We start from the raw sequence: 8750 nt of genomic DNA, 5'->3' as shown, positions 1-8750 counted from the left end.
AGTCGTGCGTTGGCAAGCGCAGTGATGTCGATGTCGTAAGAGGAGATTTATCGTGCGCGCCCCGCCCTCCACTGCGGTTGTCGTATACCCAGGGTCCGTTCCTCCAGAATTCATTTCAAGAATTAAGATTGAGTGATCGTAAGTTTATTTCTTATTTCATAAATGTAAGCCACGTACTGTTTCTTAAGTTGCGTATGCGTGTAGTTAATCAATTTAGTTATTTATCTTATTTGCTATTCAAATATAAATACAGAATAAAGTATAGGTATTGTTTACAAAATTAACAAAATAACATCTGAAACTAATAAAATTAAATGACATCTATTTTATACGTACCTATTATAGGAACCCCTAATTATACCAAAACCGTTGGGTCTTACTTGTTACTATCTACATAGCTACTTTTTATTACTTGAGATTACTCCTATCCATTTGGAAGTAATCCAAGTAATAAACTTCAAAATAAAGCAAGTCGTTGCCCCTTGTTGGAATAAGATAGTAAACGAAATTAATACTCGACTCAGGTCTACATTCCTGCATATATAATAGTACCTACCTAGGCAAGTATTTGCTGTTCAAAATTTCAATACAAACATAGAATACTTTATGCAAGATTATGGCCCACCTGGCGGTAAGTGGCAAACATCTCTTATACATACATGGGCAGCAACAAAATTTGCAAGCAAAAATTTGCAACCTCACTAAAAGCGAAAAGATGTAGTCACTACGCACAGTGGTATTGTCAGAAGTACAATTCTCAAAATTAAAAAAAATAATGTCACCGTTTTAATAACATCAAAACGGTATATTTTTGGACCCCGTGAATTTAACTCACTAGAATATTTTTAAGGATTGGTATCGTAACGTATTTTGATAGAACTCCACATCGGCGATGATCGATGTTATCTAAAAGGATCAAGTTAGGTGTAACAAAGCACAGTGTTTATTTTCAAAATTCTTTAAAAATACCTACCCAAAGGTTACTTTATCTAGTTAATTTACATCACTGATAAGAGGAAAGACACTGAGATAGTAGTTGCATACCTAAATTTTCTAAAATAATGTCCTTTGAGGACAACTCGGGATCGTAATTACCTACCTACTGACATGATCCAGTTTATACTAGATTCAAAGCCCTACATTAATTAAATACTATATATAATATTGTTTTACATTTCTCTTTGTGTTTGTAAACAGAAAATGTTTCATGTAGTTTTAGCGAATCTCCTATAACTATCAGAACTACATACGAAGCATTATATAGCTCAGACAAATTCCACATTGGTGTATCTGCTGCGAATGCTGCAATTTACTACCATCGTGTCTGTAGCTGATGTAGGTTGGTGAGCCATCGATCGTCGACACAGGACCATATTTTAGAGTGAATAGTTGTCGTATAATACTCGTTTGATCCGCATCGGTTCCATTTATCGCTGAATCAGGGCTCGGGTTCGTAGGGCATCACTGGCCATCGGTTACGAGGCTAACACACTGGATAAGTTGACGCGACATTGCCGACTACCCCTCACTACTTACATGATTACTTTCTGTAAGTGGGTACATTTTTGTGGTATCTATTATTGCAATATACCTATTATACTAATCTGAAATATACTTAAAAATATAGTACTCTTACTTTGTGACATTGCTGGGAAACTAAATTGTTGTTTAGTGTATAACTAAGAATACGTACTTATTTTTTTAATGGAAAATATATTTATCCTGTACTTTTTGCCCTGGTGTATTACTAACTAAATAAGTTTCCGCCCACATAGGGCTTTTGATGTCAGTAACATTTTTCGGATAACCGATAATATAAGTAAGCAATTATTACAAAATTTAAGTGTCAAAATAATTGATATATCGGTATACTATGATTATTCCGTATCGATTCCAAAAACAGGCTTAGGTTAATTTTGTAGGTAATTCGCCTGACTAATTATTAGATACATCTTGGAAGTTAATTCAAAATTTAAATCTTTTGATATTTATCAAGGCCTTTGGAGTTTGTAGGTTGTAACCTATATCCTTACTAATATTATAAATGCGAAAGTAACTCTGTCTGTCTGTCTCGCTTTCACGCTGAAACCACTGAACCGATTTAAATGAAATTTGGTACACAGATAGTCTAGACCCTGACAAAGGACATAGGCTACTTTTTAATGCGAAAAAGGGTTGTAAGGGGTTGAAGGGGGAGATGAAATGTTATATGGAAGTTTTGTAATTTTACGCGGACGAAATCGCGGGCGCAGCTAGTACTTTAATATATATATATATATATATATATATATAGGCTAAGTCTTGCGTTACATTTAAGGGTCACTATTGAATGATAGATAAACGTGTAAAAATTATGAGTCACGTTGTTTGTCCGCGATGGACTCCTAAACTAAACCGATTTCAAATTTGATTTGCACATTGTGTACAATTTGATCCAACTTGAAAGATGGGATAGCTTACATCTTAATTTATAGTCGCAATATTATTTTATTTAAGAACCTTAGTAGAGCAAGAGCCCACGACGGCCAGACATACGTCATTTTAGTAAACGTGAAAGTTCTTGTATGTGTGTCCCCAACACAGGTAACAACGATCCCCAAACATGAAATCTGGATCGTGGTTCCTTTGGCAGGTACCAGGTAACAAAGGTGTAAAAAATCATATCAAATTCGTTATTTTAAGAAACTCCATATTTTCATATATTGTTCGTAGCATTATTATAACTTGCGCTGCTCATTGCCAGACACTTAGTGTGGTTCCAACCCCCCGCCGGACCCCCCTAAACTATACTATTTTATAAATAAACTTACGTCATTTTAATAAAGCTGAAATTTATATATATTATTGAGAGTTCTCTCAAACTGTGTTTCCTAAATTGCCAGACAGTTTTCTTGGTTCCTTATCCTACCAGACTCATTGAAACCGTATATTGGGTAACAACGGTGAATACAATTTCATATCAAATTCGTTATTTTAAGATGCTCCATTTTTTCACATACTGCTCGTAACAGTATTATATATATATAGCCACAGCAACGCGAGGCCGGGTCTGCTAGTACGGTATATACGGTAAGCGAAAGCTAGTGAATATGGATGGATTGATGTTTATTACTATAGCTTATACATCATTATAACACATATACCTACCTACCATATATGTCATAAGGGTCACCTTCATAAAATATATAGCATATGTTTGTACCATGGGCAAAGACAGTAATACCAAAATAGCAATAATAACTCTTGTTAGTTAGCACAATAACAATAATAGATACGGACATTTTTACTATTTCTTTCGAAAAGCCTTTAGAAATTACGTTGAAGTAATTTTGTTTCGGTAGGCTGGCCTGGGGAATAGGTTAAAATCTAAAGTATTTAGGAAGTTAAAAACTTCCTGAACAACTAAATACCCCGACCTCAATCCCGCCTAAACCTTTTTAGCACCAATTGGGGCCACGTGAGAATTAGTTTTCTGTCAATTTTCATTTTCACTTGAAATGAGTTTCTAATGGAAAACAAAATCTCACGAGAAACATATTTCTTAACTTATTTAAGTGTTGTTTACTTCGGTTCCACCGTTTTGATCGTCCGCTAGTTATAAGCTCTGTTTCGTTTCCTTAAATTAAATATGGCTCCCTCTAAAAGCCAAAGTCATGAAATAAAAATCTTTAATCATATCATACGAATATATAATATTCGTATGATATGATAAAGATTTTTAATTTAATTAATCAGTACATTAAATATATAATGTTAGTTTTAAAGACCCATTCAGCCGTTATCAGACAAACACACTTTTGCATTTATAATATTTATATTAATATTTAGGACGCAAAATGCTAGTAAAGTTTTTTTATCTGACTATCGAAAATACATATGTATTTTAAATTTCTAAGTACAGACTTAGAAATTAATATTATAATAGACACATTACCTGTATAACAAACTACAATAACGAAATGCCCAACAGTGGGACCGTAATGAGTTGTTAACTGTAGGTACATATAACTGGTTACTTGGTTAATGTTTACCTTTCAAAAATATGTTTGCATGGTGATAGTATTATGTACCTAATGTTATGTTCACTGCGAATTGAGTATACCCGACCGTACAAAGGTTACTCACACAGATACATGTTTAATGATTACAGCGGTTTGCCATTTAAACATTAATTTTTAATCTCGAAGAGATGCAAGGTTCGTCCGGTTTACAACGCCGTTAGATCAGACATCTTTATTGTTATAAAAGAGTTATAAGGGTGTGAAATTATACATAGGCCTTACGGTGAGCGCAAAATCGAATCGCTATTAATCTCGTGGGTGGACGGTCTGTGTCGGGCCGCTCGCAAATGAATGGTCATTGAAATGAAGACATATGGACCAAACATATCACTTGGACGTTTTATTTCGTTTGCTAACTGAAACCTGTCTTAGCGCTCTGCAAAATAACTTTGTTTTGTTATACTTTAAGTAGAGCTGACCCAGGAGGCTAATACTGAACTTCCCTTCTTTTAGACTGTTTTTTTCGCTGTAGGTAATCAAGTAAAATGGGCGGAAAACGAAAGAAAGAACATTAAGTAGATTTATTACTTTATGTGTCATTTCCATTATTATAATGAACAATGTACCTAATAACAAATAGTATATAGTAATATGAAATGTATATATGAAAAATTATACGATATAAAGGGATAATCAACAATACCTAAGCTTGGGAAATACACACCTACGTACTTTTTACTTACATAATAGAAAGTACCTACCAATGTAACAATTAGGTATATAATAGGAATATTTGTCAATTGTTTTAAAATATAGTTAACTAGCTGTACCCGCGACTTCGTTCGCGTAAAAAAGTGACCTTGACCAAAATATTTAATGACCTAACCCAATAAAAGCCAAATTAAAAAGTTTTCTCGTTTTAGCTTCAAAAATGACGATACCTCCATACAATCTTTCATAACTCTTTCAAACCCTTATAAATCTATTTCTTAATATATATTTTAAAAATGGGCTAAAAATTTTACTTCAAGCTTCTAGCGTTAAAATTGATAATATTTCTATATAAACATTTTACTCTCTTTTAAATTCCTTAGAACTCATTTTTCTTTATTTATATTTAAACAACAGCCTAAAAAACAGTTTCACGCTTTGAAAATGGCGATATAGCCATACAACCTTGCACCTACCCTATCAATCCCCTTACAACCCTTTTCCACATTAAGAAGTACCCTATATCCATACTCAGGATCTAGATTATGTTTCCAAATTTCATTAAAATCAGTTTAGTAGGTTTGGCAGGTAAGCGATAAAGCCAAAAACGCTAATGAAAAAAGTTTCATCATTCTAGCTTCAAAAATTACGAATTTACATAAAAACTTTCTTCCCCTATTTTATTTTACCCCCTTAAAGGTAACATTTTTACAAACTTTGATGGCCTATTTATTTAAATTTAATCAACAGCCTCAAAAATAAGTTTCAAGCTTCAAAAATGACGAATTTACATAAAAACTTTCATCCCCTATTTTATTTTACCCCACAAAGGGTAAATTTTTTACAAACTTAGAATGTCATATTTATTTATATTTAATCAGCAGCCTCATAAATATGTTTCAAGCTACTAGCTTCAACAATACATAAAAAAAATTGTACCCTAATATATTTAACCCCCTTAAAATTATTTAAAATTATTAAAAACTTTGTATGTCATATTTATTTATATTTAATTAGCGGCCTCAAAAATAAGTTTCAAGCTTCTAGCTTTAAAAATGACGATTCTTCCATATAATCTTTCATCCCCAAATTTCAACCCCTTACAATCCTTTTTTTCGCATTAAAAAGTAGCCTATGTCCTTTCTCAGGGTCTAAACTATCTGTGTACCAAATTTCATTTAAATCGGTTTAGTAGTTTTGGCGTAAAGGCGAAGCAGACAGACAGACAGACAGAGTTACTTTCGCATTTATAATATTAGTAAGGAAGTAAGTATACCCATAAAAAATTGCAGAATATTTAATTTTAATCTATTTCAAATGCCAATAACCATTCATAATTAAACCAGCACTACAGATCAAAAATGTCTATATACTTATTACTACAATATCACTAATGCCTCATCGTAGAATAATAATACCTATGTATAGGACCTTCGTCCATTCTCCTATGAAGTTACATATTTTATTTGATATTTTTTAGGCATTACGAATATTCCTACTAAAGGGGAAAGAATATCTGACAGCAAACAAACGCAATATTATTTTTTAATCCGGACATATTGCAGGCAGGCGACAAGTTGTATAGAGGACGCTGCCGCTGGTGTTGATATGATAGGTGATGTTTGTGTTTATATTGCCAACTCCGGCGGTATAGAGCAAAACAAGTTCGTGACTTGCAAATAGCAACGACATTTGTGACATGACATGTGGGACCTACACCACAATAATATATGACTAGGTACATAACAAGTATTTAGGTAGGTGTATCTATCCAGATCCTAACTTGCCTGCCAGATAATGCTTTTGTACCGACTTCATTTTTTTTATACCGACTTTATTTGATTGATCAATTAATCTTAAAAAGCTTATAATAATACACTACTCGCAAAAATTAAGGGAATAAAAAAAATCTAATTTATGGGTGATTTTCAACAGGCTCTATTTCAGTGAAAAATAGTCGTACAGAAAATGAAAAAATAAGCTCTTGAAGCTTGAAAATTCAATTTTTAAGGTTTTTTGGGTAAAAATTTTTAAGAGCTCCGGTTTTCATGCAAATCCTGAGATGAAGCACGAAAAAGATTTTTTATAATTTTTTTACATTTTGGTTTTAATCTATGGCTATGGAACAAAAAATTAAGCTACATAATAGTCGTATAGCCTGTTTATTCAGCTTCAAGACGCTTTTTTCGGGGCCCCCATACCACCATTTCTCTCTGAGATATCGAATTTTTAATACAAAAGGATCATTTTTCATTCAACTACTGATATCTCTGTAACAACACACAACACGCCAAGAACAAGCCATAGAATGGGCACTGAGACCTGCCCCGAAGAAACCCAAGCGGCAGTACAAGGTCAAACCATCGGACCAAAGCAGGGCTCTATACCTGGTTTATACCCAAGCGGAGAAAGCAAAGCTAATATCCGAGGGTTATGATTCATGAGTCCCAGGGACTGACATCGGAGAGGGTTATTATCATCAATACTAGAAGTAAACCCTTGGAAGTGCATGGCAGCTACTCTCATGCCGTGGTAGCCATCACCAGGCACACAGGCGACTGCGTATATTATACGAGAAATCGAGAAGACGCAGTTACTTACTCGTTTTATACAAGAGGCCGAATGCGCGCCGATTACGACAAAAAGTGAACTGTGAAATTAAACAATCATCAATAATTAAACAAAACCTGGACCTGGACAAATAGTGAACTTTGAAAGCAGTGTTAAAATAAGATTTCATATAATTGTATATGCAATGTAAGAATTTATAATGTAACAATACAACACAACGTAATGTAAACTAAACTAGTAAACTGTGAAATTAGTAGTAGTGTAAGATTTATATAATTGTATATGCGTATTGGTAAATGTAACTGGCTCCTAGGAAAAGAAAAAAAAACAATACTATAAACAAAAGAGACAAGATCTGCCTCGGTGCCACTGTTAGGCAAACTGTAACATCTGGAGGCTCCTCTGGAATTGTACAAAAGTGGAAATTAAAGAAATATAATAATATTAAAGTAAATTAAAAAAGGCACGGACGAATGTCTATGGAAAATTGTATTTAATTTAAAAAAAAAAGATATCTGTAACTACTGGTCACACCACGAATGGACATTTGTTATTCATTCATTATCACACAGTCAAAATTGCACAAAATCATATTTTTCTTCTATCAGTTTCTTCTTGCACATGTCTGATTTATTTACAAGTAGATAGGTACTTCCTTTATCTACTTATATACAGAGCTGCGATGGGCCAACGCGGACGTATTTTAAGAAGCGAAACAGTTTTAATAGCAGACGAACTTTTGGGCCGTCAATAAGTCGTGAAGGCAATAACTTCACGGACCATAGGACACGACTCTAGCGAGTAACGGCCGAGGAAATGTTTAAACTTGCCAACCGGAATTTGTTTACTATAAGTATAACCATTGTAAAAAGAAACCTACATACCAAATGAAAGTAGTATAGTCAAACAATGAAGTATCTTTGAAGAAGAGACCTCATTACGTTGGTCATGCTGTATAGGTAGACATAAATGTCACTCCAGCTTTTGCCCTCGTACGCCAACAGTGGAAGTGGGCACATCAAAACAAACACATTATCATTTATTTATTATTGTAGCACTCAAACTTAGCTATACTACTAGTACAGTATTATTATGTGATATATCTATACCTACAACTAAGTAGTTAGGCAAGGAAAGTTTTGTTAGCAAATTGAATATAAACATATATAATAATAAGAGTTACACTATCGCAGTACTATATATACCATCCTATATTTTTCTTTGGGATGATAATGGAATGGTGCACCCGTCTGCGCTAACAGTTTACGCTAGTGGGGCACCAGTGGAGGATTATAAGATGAGAATGAAGTCAGCTCAGGAATTTATCACGATGGTTACCAGGGGGAATATTGTGGGGGTCAACCTGACATGGAATATTGATATTAATGGAATCATGAGGCCACATTACTCCCATTCCCCTACCAGCCTATATTAATTAAGAATTAAGAAGGAAGGTGAAAATAATAA

This window comes from Achroia grisella, unplaced genomic scaffold (genome assembly GCF_030625045.1).
Source record: "Achroia grisella isolate CSIRO2021 unplaced genomic scaffold, CSIRO_AGI_Agris_v1 utg1920, whole genome shotgun sequence".
Classification (NCBI taxonomy): Eukaryota; Metazoa; Arthropoda; class Insecta; order Lepidoptera; family Pyralidae; genus Achroia; species Achroia grisella.
Note: the sequence above shows the minus strand (reverse complement) of the source record.